Source organism: Periplaneta americana, chromosome 3, assembly GCF_040183065.1.
Source record: "Periplaneta americana isolate PAMFEO1 chromosome 3, P.americana_PAMFEO1_priV1, whole genome shotgun sequence".
Lineage (NCBI taxonomy): Eukaryota > Metazoa > Arthropoda > Insecta > Blattodea > Blattidae > Periplaneta > Periplaneta americana.
This window is the reverse complement of record NC_091119.1, coordinates 27,230,392-27,245,993: the sequence shown is the minus strand read 5'-3', so window position 1 is coordinate 27,245,993 and position 15,602 is coordinate 27,230,392. Positions and strand designations below refer to the sequence as shown.

General features: G+C 35.1%; 1 protein-coding gene and 1 non-coding gene across 5 annotated transcripts in view; both read left to right on the top strand.

Moving 5' to 3' along the window:
* LOC138695868 (metabotropic glutamate receptor 1-like) overlaps positions 1-15,602 on the top strand; it is a 1,249,477-nt gene that overhangs the window by 109,824 nt on the left and 1,124,051 nt on the right. The window lies entirely within an intron of this gene.
* TRNAV-CAC (transfer RNA valine (anticodon CAC)) lies at positions 12,585-12,657 on the top strand. Its single transcript has one exon. It is a non-coding gene; the product is annotated as a tRNA-Val (tRNA).

Genomic DNA, 15,602 nt, shown 5'->3' with positions numbered 1-15,602 from the left:
TTGTGCAGTTTAATGAACGGTTTTCAGCGTGACAGAAGTTAAATCTTCCAATCACAAGAAGTTGAATGCAATACTTAAAAAGTTTGCTGGTAACTATATTAACAAATGAAGAAACATTTTACTGGAAATTATAAATTGTAGAAATTTATTGAATAAGAGAATATTAATTCAGAGAAACTGTGCTAAAAACACACAGAATACCTCTTTTTACATTGGAAATGCAGCAGTGAAAAGAGTCTTCAAAACCTGGGTCAAGTATACACAATTTTTATTCGATATAATGTATAAGCTTGGTATATTGTAATATCCCTTCAAACAATTACCTACAATAATCATTCTGCTGCAGTAGAGAAATGTGGAAATGACTAAAACCGTGACATATGTGGAAGAATAATATTGTTAAAGTATATATTATACCAAGCCCCAGAATTCCCAATAGTCATTAATGCAAATATGAAAAGTGCCTTTGAAATAATTTTTATGGGTTTCACATGATGTGCCACATACGAGATGCACTATTACATTCACAAAACTATTTTTCATTTGATGATATAGTAAGAAATACTGTATCATACTGGGATTTCAGATTTTACCGTCACGTCTTTTGAAGTAAAACGAACATTTTCCGCATACAATTAGTTTTTATGAACATAGAAGGCATATTTCTATTGATAAAATGAAAATGTAAATCTTTAAGTATTGTAACAAATCTAGAGACATATCAATGTGTATTTGGTTTGTTACTTTAATACGTATGAGTGATTTTTTTATATTATTTGCGTGTTGTGTTTCTTGTGTTATGGCCTTGGACCACTGACACACAGACAAGTTTGGTTACCACCCGACTGTACACGTTTGTTGTGCTGTTTTGTTGACGTTTAGATCTGCGTTACTAAGGTTCATTCTGTAACGATGTAATTAAAGCTCACACAACATAATAGTTTTGGTACCACTTCCCAGCTCTGCTTCTAACCACCGACTCAATATTTCTTCTTCGATTTAATATTCACTTTTGAGTACCGTAAGTCAAAAAGACAAGATAAGTATTATACAGGGTGTTTCAGAAAAAACTTTGACAAACCTTGAGAGCATGTTCTTCACACCAAAACAAAAAAAAAGTTCATATAAATATATGTCCGAAAATCATTAGTTTTTCATTTTTTATGAGAGATCATAATGAAACAATTTATAATGCATATCAACAATTCCATGGCCTGCACGTTCCCCCGACTTCAGTCCTGTGGATTTTTATCTGTGGGGCCATCTAAAACAACTGGTTTATGCAGCAGACATTCCTAATGCAGAGACACTTCATCAACATGTCATGGAAGTCTGCGAAACCGTTCGACACCGTGTGGGAATATTTGAAAGAGTGCGACAGTCCATGATTCAATGAGTGTGGAAGCAAGAGGAGAACATTTTGATCATTTGTTATGAGTTTCTGAATTGATTAACGTTGCAACACTTGCTACCAAGCTGACAATATCTAACATGTTTCATTATGTTCTTTCATTAATAACTAAAAAGCTAAGAATTTTCGGACATATGTTTATATGAACTTTTTTCCTTGTTTTGGTGTGAGGAACATGCTCCCAAGGTTTGTCAAAGTATTTATGATACACTCTGTATAATCGTAGTAATCGAGTCAAAGTTTTTCAATGAATGTAATGGGAGAGATTGTATCTCTAAACAAAGTAACGAAAGACTAGTATTAGATGTGAACTGATTACATAAACTTCCCACTTTGTGACTGCGTTTTTCTTACCAAGAAGTGAATTATACAGCATAAAAGTCTGCAGGTGTCCGTTACATGAGGCTTAGTGCGGTAAGTGTATATTGTGTAATGCGGTTTACATACTCTGGGTCGTCCCATCAAAAACCTCATTTCTGTCTTCTGCTACGTCGCCCTTCCCCTGCGTGTGGTGCTGTGCGGGTTATAATGTCAGAACAAACCACGCTTCAGCACGACCAAATGAAATTCTTGGCCTTCGCTACAGGTTTTAAGTAAAGCAGTGTCAGATTAAAGTCTTGGTTCGCCATGCAGTATGTTCTAGCACAATTCCCTATGAAGGCGATTTCAGGATATGTAGGTTATGAGCTTTGCGTTCCTGGAACCACTAGTTAGCCAGTCTATACAGAATGAACCGTGTGTAATATCATTAATTTCCGAGGGTTATTTTTTCATACAAAAAGAGTTTAATACAATTTTCTCGTTTTTGCTTCCTTTCGATATGAACATTGTATATCTTGATACACAACTTTTAACACTGTATCACTTCGGAATATGTATGATAAGACTTTCTTGTGTTAAATTTTAACGTACCTTGTTTACGTGTTTCGACCTATTTATGGGTCATCTTCAGAACTGGTCGTTGTTGGTCTTGGCGCCACTTGTTCTGTTTCCTGTGAGGGTGCGTTCGTAGTGTAGAGTCAAAGAGTGTATGTGTTTTGAAATTGAGTTGTGTATTGAGAATATCGTTGGGGTGTGTTTTCGTGTGTCTGTATATTTCATATTGATTAGATTAGATTAGATTAGATCTTTGTTAGCCGAATAGAATTACAAGCATTCATGGCGTCGTCAGTACACAAGAAAATTGACATAACATACAATATAATACAAAAATAGACTTAATTCTAAATAAATTTAACAGTGTAATATTAAGTGGCATGCAAAAAAGAGAAAAAAAGAAAAAAAATATATATATATCTAGGACAAGCTTGATCTTCAGTCTCCACTGTTCTATCTAGTATCTTCTCTTTTTGCTTTTCCCTGTCTTTTCTTCAACTCTGAGTTACCTGAAACATAAATGGTCAAGGGAAGTATCAAGAAACGTTAAATTCTAAAATTTTAAATTTAGGTATTCATTTGTGCAAAAAGGCATATGTGTTAATAAAATGTTCTTCACCTCCTTTTTGGATTTTCTTATGTTAAGTTCTTTGGTTTTCTGTGGAAGTTTATTATATAAATTGCTGCCTCTATGTGATATGCTGTTAAGACTTCTGGTAAGCCTGTGGTAATTCAGATGTATGTTTTGGGATGTTCTGGTGTATACTCATGACAGATTGAATTTGTTTTAAAGGAATCTATGTTTTGATGAATAAAGCACACTGTTTCTAAAATATATATGCAGGGTACAGGTAAGATTTTTAGTTCTCTGAAAATTTTTATACTTTCAGTCCGAATAGGAACTTTTTAAATGATTTTGAGTATTCTTTTCTGCAATTTGAGGACTTGTGTCACTTTTGGTGAAGATCCCCAGGTAATAATGCCATATGATAGTATTGTTCCAGTGTGTTGAGTTTCTGGCTTTTTGGTTGGATGTGTAGTATTTCCATGTCTGTTTTGATGTCTCTGTAGGTGTGGTTGGCATTTGTGATGTGTTCTGCATATGTGGAGGTGTTTTGTAATTTTGTTATGGCTGTGTGTGTTCTTTGTAACGTGTTTGAAATGATCTGCCTGTCTGTCCTATGTAGAAGTTGTTGCAGGTCTTACATTTGAGTTTATATACGCCTGTGTGGTTGTATTTGTTTGTTTGTGTTGTTTGTGTGTTGAGATGTTTTTGTAGAGTGTTATTTGTTCTGTATGCGATGTTTTAATTTAATTTCTTGAATGAGGTTGCAATTTTATGTGTGTTTTTTTTTTCGTATGTTAGTATAATAGACAAAATAATACGTAAGCCAAACCTTAATCACAAGAAAAAACATAAGAATACAACACAAACACAAGAACACAAAAAATACATCACACTAACATACGAAAACAAAAACACACATAAAATTGCAACCTCATTCAAGAAATTAAATTACAACATCGCATACAGAACAAATAACACTCTACAAAAAAATCTCAACACATAAACAACACAAACAAACAAATACAACCACACAGGCGTATACAAACTCAAATGTAACACCTGCAACAACTTCTTCATAGGACAGACAGACAGATCATTTTAAACACGTTACAAAGATCACACACAGCCATAATAAAATTACAAAACACCTCCACATATGCAGAGCACATAAAAAATGCCAACCACACCTACAGAGACATCAACACAGACATGGAAATACTGCACATCCAACCAAAAAGCCAGAAACTCAACACACTAGAACAATATGAAATATACAGACACACGAAAACATACCCCAACGACATTCTCAACACACAGCTCAATTTCAAAACACATACACTCTTTGACTCTACACTACGAACGCACCCTCACAGGAAACAAGAGGCGCCAAGACCAACAACGACCAGTTCTGAAGATGACCCATAAATAGGTCGAAACATGTAAACAAGGTACGTTAAAATTTAACACAAGAAAGTTCTTATCATACATATTCCGAAATAAACAACGTTTCCTATTAAATATTTCTTAGCAATTTTTGGAAAAGCAATTGATTGAATTCCTAATATGCAGGTTTTGTTTTTCAATGACGATAGTCCCGCCATATGTCTGTTTCATCAACAAGATCGAAAAAGCAATCCTTGGCTAGAAATGCGTAAAGGCATGGTGAATATAAACCTTTGTCTTTTCTTACTAGTTAGTTTTTATCTCATATGATTTAAAAAAAAATCACATTTACGACTATACAGAATGTCTCTAAATTAGACCGACAAAATTAGGGAGCAGATAGATAACCCTCGTGGAAGCATATTTTGTTAAGTAACCCATGGGCTGCTACGCTTCGTTTCAGTGCAAGAAGGTATTACAGGTCGGGATAAAGTAAGTAGGTATGTGCAAATAACAAGCGATTCTGTATCACATGATTCTGTGTGTTAATCCAAACAAAGAAAAACAAATACTTGCAGAAAAACGAAACCAACGAGCGCGTCTGGCCGCGAAACCAGGTGGCCCTGGTTCGAATCCCGGTCGGGGCAAGTTACCTGGTTGAGGTTTTTTCCGGGGTTTTCCCTCAACCCAATACGAGCAAATGCTGGGTAACTTTCGGTGCTGGACCCCGGACTCATTTCACCGGCATTATCACCTTCATTTCATTCAGACGCTAAATAACCTGAGATGTTGATACAGCGTCGTAAAATAACCCAATAAAATAAAATAAAAAAAGAAACCAACGACGCATTAAACTGTATTGAACATTACAACAGAATGAGTGCAGTACAAGTACTGAACTACGTAGACGAATAGCACGGATAACAAGAGGTCGTACCAATGGAAGTAAACAAACGTGCTGTAATCGATACCAAATGATACTGGGCTCCGGACGTAAAAAACCGAGTGATAGTAGTAATGACACACCCCTCTTGGACTGAAAAGAGTGATTATCCGTTCCCGCCTTCTTGCAATGAAACGAAGCGTCGCAGCCCATGGGTTCCTGAACAAAATATGCTTCCACGAAGGTTATGTCTGCTCTCTAATTTTGTCGGTCTAATTTAGACACACCCTGTATACAGGGTGTTAAAAAGTATCCAATATTTTAGGAGGTGATAGTATGCATTAAAACAAGAAAATAATGTCTAATAAACATGGGTCCTACAACACATAGTTTCTGAGATCTGAACACTTGTTCATAGGAGGTGATCAATTTGACGTCCACTCATGACAATGCATTTCTTTGCCCTACAATACAGCAGACTTCCAGATAATCATACTTTAGTTGACACCCCTGGCATGGCGTCGCAAGGAATTCTGAAAATAAAAGTCTGGTTCCGGATATGAGCGGGGTTCAGCAGAGATGTTGTATGACTTGAGGCTTTCCCGGCGTTTGATATAGAATAACTCTTCTCGGGTTCTCAGCCAGGTGAGTTGGAGATTAGCTTCCAAGCTTTCGACGGCTAGCTCTGCTATCTTCTTCAGGGATGGCAGTGCTTGCCGTCGAAAGCTTGGAAGCTAATCTCCAACTCACCTGGCTGAGAACCCGATAAGAGTTATTCTATAGCAGAGATGTTGTTGTGAATTTTCGTAATCATCATGTGTGGGCTGATGAAAATCCCCATGCAGTTGAAGAAACAAGGCATCAGCACCGATTCTCAATCAACTTATGGGCAGACGTTCTTGGTGATAGATTAATAGGGCCAAACGTGCTACCACAGAGATTGACTGGGGATCGTTATCAGGACTTTTTATTAACGTATTAAAACAAATTTCAAACAATGCGTGATTCCTTACGCCGAGGGGCAGAGGAATGCATTGTCATGAATGGACGTCACATTGAGCACCCCCTATGAACAAGTGTTCAGTTCTCAGAAAGTATGTGTTGCAGGCCATGTTTATTTGACATTTTTTTTTTGTTTTGATGCATACTACCATCTCCTAAAATATTGGATTCTTTTTTAACACCCTGTATAATCTCAGGAGAAATAGAAGGAGCATTATATGCGGGATATCGAGATAACAAAAAGTGAACACTCAGCATGAAGGAAAGTTTGATACTTTTTTGGACTCGAGATAACAGCTGCATATTTTTAGTGACCTCAATCCCTATAAAAGCTTCAGTGAACGTTTGTTCTTTGTACAAGCAGACAGAGGCAATGCAATTCCACAAAAAAAAAAAAAAAAACTCCTTTAGGCTCTCTTCATAAAGAGGGAATGCTTTGAAAATAAATTGAAATGTCTGCAACAATCTACAGCCAAAAATTATGTGACAAAATACATTAATTATAATCTGTCTTCTTTTCTTAACTTCATTCATCTGAAGTTATTTTTTGTTTGTCAGTGAACTGTCAGTTTTTGTATTTTTGTATCGTATTGTATTGTGATGCAGCAATAAATCGATTTCAGCGTATTTACAGGTCTTCAGCATCTGTTACCAAAAGTGGGACGTTTCATTTTTGTCTATCACTTTGTATGTCTGTGTACAACCATTTCTTGTAACTGTTGAAATATTTACAAATCACTTCATCAGAAAATAGTGTAAACAAAATACGAATATTTTTATAAGTTTTAATATTTTAAATGGGCATCGAATCCAAATAATTTCGTGAAACGTTTCTATTTTTCCTAACTGTTATCGTGAAAATCTTTGTTTTTATTTTATTATCCAATTTAATAAACCCTATTTCACTCTGAGATATATTAGGGTTATAGTTGGCATCAAAATACATATTTTTTAACCAATAAACAATAGTAAAGTGATAACATAAAATAGTGGTCACAGTTACAATTTACATGAATTATGTAGAAGCATGCACATTAGTGAAAGAATGGCTCCTGTTAAAGATTAATGAGATGTTTGAGGAATAATCAATATAAAAGATATACAAGAATGTCTAACCGTTTCAGAGTAAATCACGATCTTAAAAAGATAATCAATAGTAGATTAATAAATAGTACATTATGCAACGAGCCTATAATGAAGGTAATTAAGAAGTGAGTATGGATATTTATGAAACGAGCGCAACTTGATATTATTAATTTTATTGTATCTGACCTGGAGCAATGTCCCGTATGTTGTGAGATGTGCGCAGACGCGAAAGTATTGATTTTTTCCGAGGAACAGATGTCCACATTGACCTTGCTAGGCCATAAGAACCTACAGAGATAACATTGAAATAAAATTAGACATTGAAAAACGAGATGACAAATTGAATTTATTTGAATATTATTTACAATTAACGCTAATGATTATAGTAACAGAACATAACCTTCTGCGACAGTATTGAATTTCCAGCCTCCGTGACTTTTCGCTAATTCTCTTTCGATTGCATATCCGAGAATAATCGATACTTGCGGTTTTATAACGGTAGAAAGCTGACCAGTCATTGGCTGAACAGTTGTAACCTGAGTCGTCATTGGCTGAAAGACCTGACCTTTAATGAGTAGGTGTACTTTAATGACATGCATTAAATGTCTGTTACCAGGTGTATAATTACTACATTTCGGCATGGTCGAGCATAAACAAAGTTTCACTTTCACATTAATACTTAATTCGTGAACAATGAAACAGTTAAGAGTAATAAAGAGATATTACAAGCAATGATTTACGGTTACAAGGTACATACATGATTCAGGTACAATTACAATAATTAAAATATAACACAAGTAATGACTTACAACTAACGAATACCGAAATTCTTGAAGGGCAATATATAATGGTAGGGGCAATACAAAAGATTTAAAAACAAATGTAAACAGTACAGTAAAGGAATAGTAGAAAGAATGACTTAAGATTACAAATTAAACACATTCTTTTTAAAATAATAGGTATAAACAAAGAGATACTAATAACAATACACAGGCTGTAGTTACAGATTAAACACATTATTTTTAAAAAACAAACAAGCAAAGGATTAATAGCTATTTTCAGGCATCATTCAAAGGGACCATGACTGTAATTCACATCTTCTTGACGTTATTTCGTATATTATTTTGTGTTTCAATCTATTTTAATTTATTATTTTTCACTGTAACAACAAAAATATGTTTCATAAAGCCTCAAGACATTTCTCTATACTTATTTTATTGTATCTCTGGGGTTATAAGAATATTTTGGATATGAAATTAAATTCTAACATTTCTTTTAATTTCTATCTTTATACTATCCGCACTTAAATTTAACATGGCTGAGCCTTCCCTTAAATTTCATTACTCCATGATTGAATCGTAATTTTTGTTAACCCTATATATTATTTTCACTCTGCAGAATAGTAAAGCCAATAAAATGGCAGTTGCTGTACAGTATAATGTTCAAATAAAATCAAGGGTAATAGAAGTGGTTAGAGAAAATATGTATTACAGTTTAATATGTGAACTCTCCACGAATGAAGTACTACGATATTCCAGAGGTATAATACTACTTATATCAATAATGTCAGTGGATAGAGCTATGGTTAAAATAAGGAAAATTGTAACAATTTCAACAATTTGTTCGTTTACTTCAACAATGCATTGTATATCACATACTTTCTTCATGTTGATTAGTGTTTGGATATCCCTAGACTAAGTTCGGACTTGAAAGCAAACATAACTACCAGTTCCGACTGCAATTTAACCGCTTAAACTGCGTTAATTAGTTGCGTAATGACGTAACTCTTGTTTCCGGTGATATACTGTGTTATCCCGAACGATATGCAGCATTATATTAGCTGTTTCTCGTCCCTCTCATAGCCTTTGTCGGCACTAATTTTGTAGACCTACTTATTTTGCGTACAATTGTGAGGGGTAATTAAATTGAACGTAATTTGTTTTGTGTGTTGTGTGTTTAGCTGTCGGTTTATTTACGAGTCCAATGTAGTCCATAATATGTTGTTTTGATTATTATTACTATTATTATTATTATTATTATTACCATTACCATTATTATTAATATTAATTTTGTAAATAATGAAATAGGTTTCTAAATAAATCCTGAAAAAACAAAGTATAAGATTGTGTCTCTTGACCAGAACATAGTACGGAATGGAAATATAAAACTGGAAATTTATCCTTTCAAAAGATGTAAAAATTTGTATCCCTTGGAGCAACAGCAACAAATATAAATGACACTCTAGAAGAAATTAAACGCTGAATAATTTGGGAAATGCCTGCTATTATTCGGTTGAGAATCTTTTGTCTTCTAGTCTGCTTTAAAAAAAACTGAGAGTTAGAATTTATAAAACAGTTTTATTACCGGTTGTTCTGTATGATTGTGTAACTTCGACTCTCACTTTGAGAGAGGACTGAGATTAAGGGTGTTCGAAAATAATGTGCTCAGGAAAATTTATTTCATTGGGTTATTTTAATACGCTGTATCAACATCTAGGTTATTTAGCGTCTGAATAATATGAAGGTGATAATGCTCGTGAAATGAGTCCGGGGTCCAGCACCGAAAGTTACCCAGCATTTGCTCGTATTGGGTTTAGGGAAAACACCGGAAAAAACCTCAACCAGGTAACTTGCCCCGACCGGAATTCGAACCCGGGCCACCTCGTTTCGCGGCCAGACGCGCTGACCGTTACTCCACTGGTGTGGACGCTTAGGAAAATATTTGGATGAAGGATGAATATAAAAGAGAAAAATTCTCTCCGAAACCGGGACTCGAACCCTGATTTTCAGCTCTACGTGCTGACGCTTTATTCACTAAGCCACACCGGATTCCAGTTCCGATGTCGAATCGAATCTCCTCAGTTTAAGTTCTACCTATCAGTTTTCCCTTTGGTGGCCTACCCTCATATACTGTTTCACAGAATGAGCGCCGTCTTGAATCACTAAGTGATTACTTACGCATTTCATATTATTATGATGTACCGAAGTACATATGATATTCCCGTGCAGGAATTCTGCATTACCATGTGATGAAGGATGGATAGAACAGAGAAAATTTCTGGAACTGGAACATTGATAACCTTGAATAATTTCAAGGGAAAAATTGTTCCGGAGCCAGGTATCGAAGCCGGGACCTTTGGCTGAGCACGCGAAAGCTCTAGCGACTGAGCTACCCAGGAACTGTACCAGACACCGGCTCAGTTTTTCCGCTTTTATATCCACATACCTCAAGTGGGCCGACAAGACGTCGAAGTCCAACATTGAGTGTACAGAAACTCTATGACTTGAATTGTATTTTCTGTTAACGAACAGTGACGTATATTATGCAAATATGGCTTCCCTGTGAAGCTGTTCGTATATTGAGATAAACTTAATTGGACTATTTCTTAGTTTGGGTTCACTGTCCGTCTCTGCGCACGTAAAACTTGCAATGATGATGTCCCGTGACTTCTCTTAAGCCTTCCTCCTTCTACCTTCACTTATTCTGTGTTTTTTTCGGGCTGTATTTCATATGACGTCACCTTTGCCGACCACTGCTCTCAGGTACAGTATCATATCTTGGGAAATGAGTGCCAAATATGAACCATTAGTTAGGAAAGATAACATTTTGTATCGCTGTTTCACATTAAGTTAGGTTTATTGAAAATCTTCGTAAAAACTTTAAGCAGGGAGTATAGCAGTTTACAGTATTTCAAAGAAAAATTTCCGAAAGCTAAGACATATATTATATACTTTTTTTTATTTATTGAGTATGCCCCAACGAGTATAAGTCATATGTAGGGGCTATACAAGAACACATACATACGAGTATGTTATACAATGTAATTGAAAACGTCATGAAACTATAGTCTGTGAAAACAAACGATAACACAAGAATTTATTAAAGAAAGAAAGCAAAATAAGAACAAATAATACGACAAAGATTTGGGCAGAAAGAAGAAAAAGTTTGAAACTATGAAATAAATAAATCAACTGAGAATTAAAATAAATAATCTTCCCAAAAACGTCTTTTTAAACAATTCTTAAAACACCGGCAGTTTGGTAAAATTCTATATTCTAAAGGAAGTTGGTTAAAAGTTGTTGTTAAAAATGGTTGTTAAGTCCTCTCGTTCCATAAGTTACTGAGCTATGCTGAGAAAAAAATATATTGTCTTTTTGTCTTGTTAAATAAGTATGTAGGCCTATATCTTTATTAAACTGAAATGTCATATTACTATGTATTAAATTGTTAATAACTTTGTACATGAAAATAACAGCACCTAATTTGATAATTGATTCAACTGGTAGAACGAAAGAAAATTGATATAGATATTTAACTGGAGTCAAATAATGAAAACCCAATAAATTTCTTAAAGCTCTATTTTGAATAATTTGTAAAGGTCTCAAAGCAGTTTTCTTCTTATGTCCCAAATAAATGACATATACATTAAATGAGAATGGATAAAAGCATAATATACATTCAATATTTTTTAAGCCTTTTCAAAATACCAGGCATTGGAGCAATTTTCTCACAAACAGCCAAAATATGCTTATCCCATGTTAAATGTTCATCAACAAAAAATCTAAAAATTTAACTGATGCAACTTTTTGTATTACAGAATCATTAAACTTGAATTCTTTCGCAATAATATAATAAAATGAAGGTTTAGTAAATATAGTATAGTTTTTTTTTTTAAGCTTAACCAGTTTTCAAGAGTAATAATGTCTGCCTCAAACAGTTCTTCAATGGATTTTTTTATTTTAGTAGGTTATTTTACGACGCTTTATCAATAGCTTAGGTTATTTAGCGTCTGAATGAGATGAAGGTGATAATGGCGGTGAAATGAGTCCGGGGTCCAACACCGAAAGTTACCCAGCATTTGCTCATATTGGGTTGAGGGAAAACCCCGGAAAAAACCTCAACCAGGTAACTTGCCCCGACCGGGAATCGAACCCGGGCCACCTCGTTTCGCGGCCAGACGCGCTGACCGTTACTCCACAGGTGTGGACTCTTCAATGGAGTCAGTAATATAAAATACACTAGTTTCATCTGCAAAAAGAGTGACAGTTCCATGTAAATGAAGAAATTTTATGTCATTGACATAAATTAGAGAGAAAAGAGGTCCCAAAATTGATCCTTGCGGCACACACACTTAGTTATTCCTGAAGTAATACATTCGGAGTATATTAAAGTCGTCTGTACAGTTTATCCTTGCAGTACTATACATTTTCGAAAACTTAAAAATATATTATATAACAAACATAAGCATTGTAATTGACTGATCTTACATGCCATTTGACTACAATGTATGTTATGATTCTTGTGTTATTTTCACTTCCCTTGGCGACCAAGCCTTTTGCTGCTCTAATAGGTAACCAAAGAAACAACAGCACGTCGTTTCCGTAGTGTAGCGGTTATCACGTGCGCCTCACACGCGCAAGGTCCCCGGTTCGATCCCGGGCGGAAACATTTTTTTATTTTTTTATTAACACAGAAAATGTATTTTTGCTGGCCCATAGATCCGTGAAATAATGTATGACAGAATATTTGAAAATATGCTACTGGCCAATGAGAAAGCGGCGCGAGTGGGATTCAAATCTGCGTGTAGTAATTTTTTTTTTTAGGAAATGTTAATCATTCATAATATCCTACCCAAGGACAGATCTTGGTTAAACGAGCGTTGAGGGACTTCCGCCGATTTTGGAATAGACACCGACCGACTTAGGTTAATTTCAATTAAGAAACACGTCAAACGAATTATCTTTGCACCAAAAACGGATGCTCCCTGGACCAAATTATCGCATTTTATAATTATCCGAATGCAACAGAAGTCAGAAGTTTTGCTAAACTCGGCGGAAGTCCCTCGACGTTCGTTCCACCCAGATCTTTCACTGCAAACCCAGCATTCCCCACTCTATCTATTTCCCGCCTTTCTCTTAGTATTAAATTTATCTACATCGATATCTTCTGCCTCGAACTTTTCTTCCATTCACCATTCCTTCCAGTGCATCCTTCAGTAGGCAGTTTCTTCTTAGCCAGTGACCCAGCCATTTCCTTTTTCTCTTCCTGATCAGTTTCAACATTATTCTTTTTCATCTACTTTTCCTTTGCAATTTTTCTTGGGAAAGACAAATGCAGTAGCTTCCCGTTGATTTTCGCACACCACTCTCTCTTTCGCACCTTAAAATGATCCTAGGGGGTGTCAGCGTGGAGGTGAGAAGAGTGGATTTGACTATTTAGACCCTCCGGACTGAATCGAAATTCACCACAGAGGTTAAGTATCAGTGCTGGTTGAAAATTACATGCTAAATGCGTATGAGACTTTGGGGTGTAATATGTCTAGGGCTCGTATAGTTATGCATTAAAAAGTGCAATTTGAAACAGTGATATATGCATTAACAACTGAAAACATTTCTACTATCCGAAATTTCCCGAAAATGAAATAATGAAAAATAGGAATTACGTTCTTGCTCATTATTATTTCTCGACACAACGAACAACAGATAATTGTAGATAAATTTCGTTCACTGCATACACCGAGAATCGAATCACGAAACGCCGAATAGGCAGTGCTTACGTTACCTTTAGCCACTGCGGCGGACGATATGTGTCAGAGGAAGAACAATTGTTTGTTTACAGTTTCGAGTTCTACTCTTTCAGGGATGAGCGAAAGCTTTATCTGTTTATATTATACTAGCTGAAAGAACCCGGCGTTGGCCGAGTTATTCTTTTAGCATTTTCATATTAAACTGGTTGTTAGACTTTTCGGAAATCTTAGAAACTCAACTATAGACAACCAAAACGAATTGTCTTTAAAAAGCTTTCCTCCTCGTCCATAAAGATGAATCTTTACATAGCGACACTTGCACGAAATAATGAACTTCTTAACCAAATGCCTGAAAGGATTAACTCAATTTAAAACAAATGCAAATCAGGCAACGAAAGAAGACATTTCATCACGTGCCTTACTTTCAAATGTGTTTCAATTTGTATGTATGTGTGTATGTGTTTATTTATTTATTTTGACGTAGTTAAGGCCATCAGGCCTTCCCTTCCACATCAATATTTACAATAGTACTATTGGTCATTTATGGTAACAATCCTTGTGATTTCAAAGAATTCAAGAATTCAGTTGGACAAAACACAGTCTGCTCACTATCTACAACTGCATCGAGAAATACATAATACGGTTCTGGACTGAGTAAAGATATTTACTGCATGAATTATCTACTTTTAGCCTTCGTGATGTGTATCAACAATGTTATTTACTTTCGTGTTTTAATTTCCATGGTCCCTGAAAGTCGATGTTGAATGCAACAGATAATAATAAAGAACAATTGACTATAGAATTTTGCATTTTAGTATTACACATGAATGTTTGATCGTATTTATTTTTATTTATTATTCTTTTAAGTAATTTAAAGCCCGTTTTAACAATTTTAATATAGCCTATGTTTTTCTCCTGGTTATGAAGGTTAAATGTGCAAACTTTGGCTCATATCGGTCAAAGCGTGTAGATTTGTATAGCGAACATACACACATATATACATACATACATACCCAAATTCACTTTTATATATTAAGATTTTATGTTACAATTACTAGCAAAATAAATAAATACATACAAATACATACATCTGAAGTCTGATTATTGTAATATATAGCTAGTCGGCGATGTATGCAATGGAGAGAGAAATGAACTGGCCACCCTATCCCATTATCTCTTGGTCTAGTTGCCTCATAAGTAGTGCCATGTTGGTATCACTTGTGAGGTTCAGACCTGTCGTCGGACAGTTGACTAAACAATAATCAGAATATTTAGTCAGAAAAGAGAATTTCTGTTATAATTTAAATGGTTATTTTACGATGCTTCAATTATTACTATGTTTATCTAGCATTTCACATAGATGAAGCGAAATGAGTCCAGGGTCTAGCGTCTGAAGTTACTCAGCATTTGTACTTAAAGGGTCGGTAACTTGTTCCAACCAGGATTTCAACCTGGGCCCCCTCGTTCCACGGTCAAGCATGACTTTTTATAGACTCCAGTTTAACATGGGATAAGCACATCGAATACATATGCACAAAGCTATCAAGAGTTTTATATTTGTTAAAGAAATTAACGACTTGCGTTTCTCAAAATTATTTAAGATGTGGCTACTTTTCTTTCTTTCAGTCGATAATCCGATATGCCCTAATTTTCTGGGGAAATGGAACCAAAATTGGAAGCGTCTTGATTTTAGAAAAGAAGGCCATTAGAATTTTATGTAAATCAAACTATCTGGAACATTGTCAGCCACTTTTCAGACAATCACGGATTTTAACAGTCATAAATTTGTATATATATGATCTAGTACTTTACACTCGACAAAATATCGACAATTACTCATTAGTGGCCAATATACATGATCATGAAA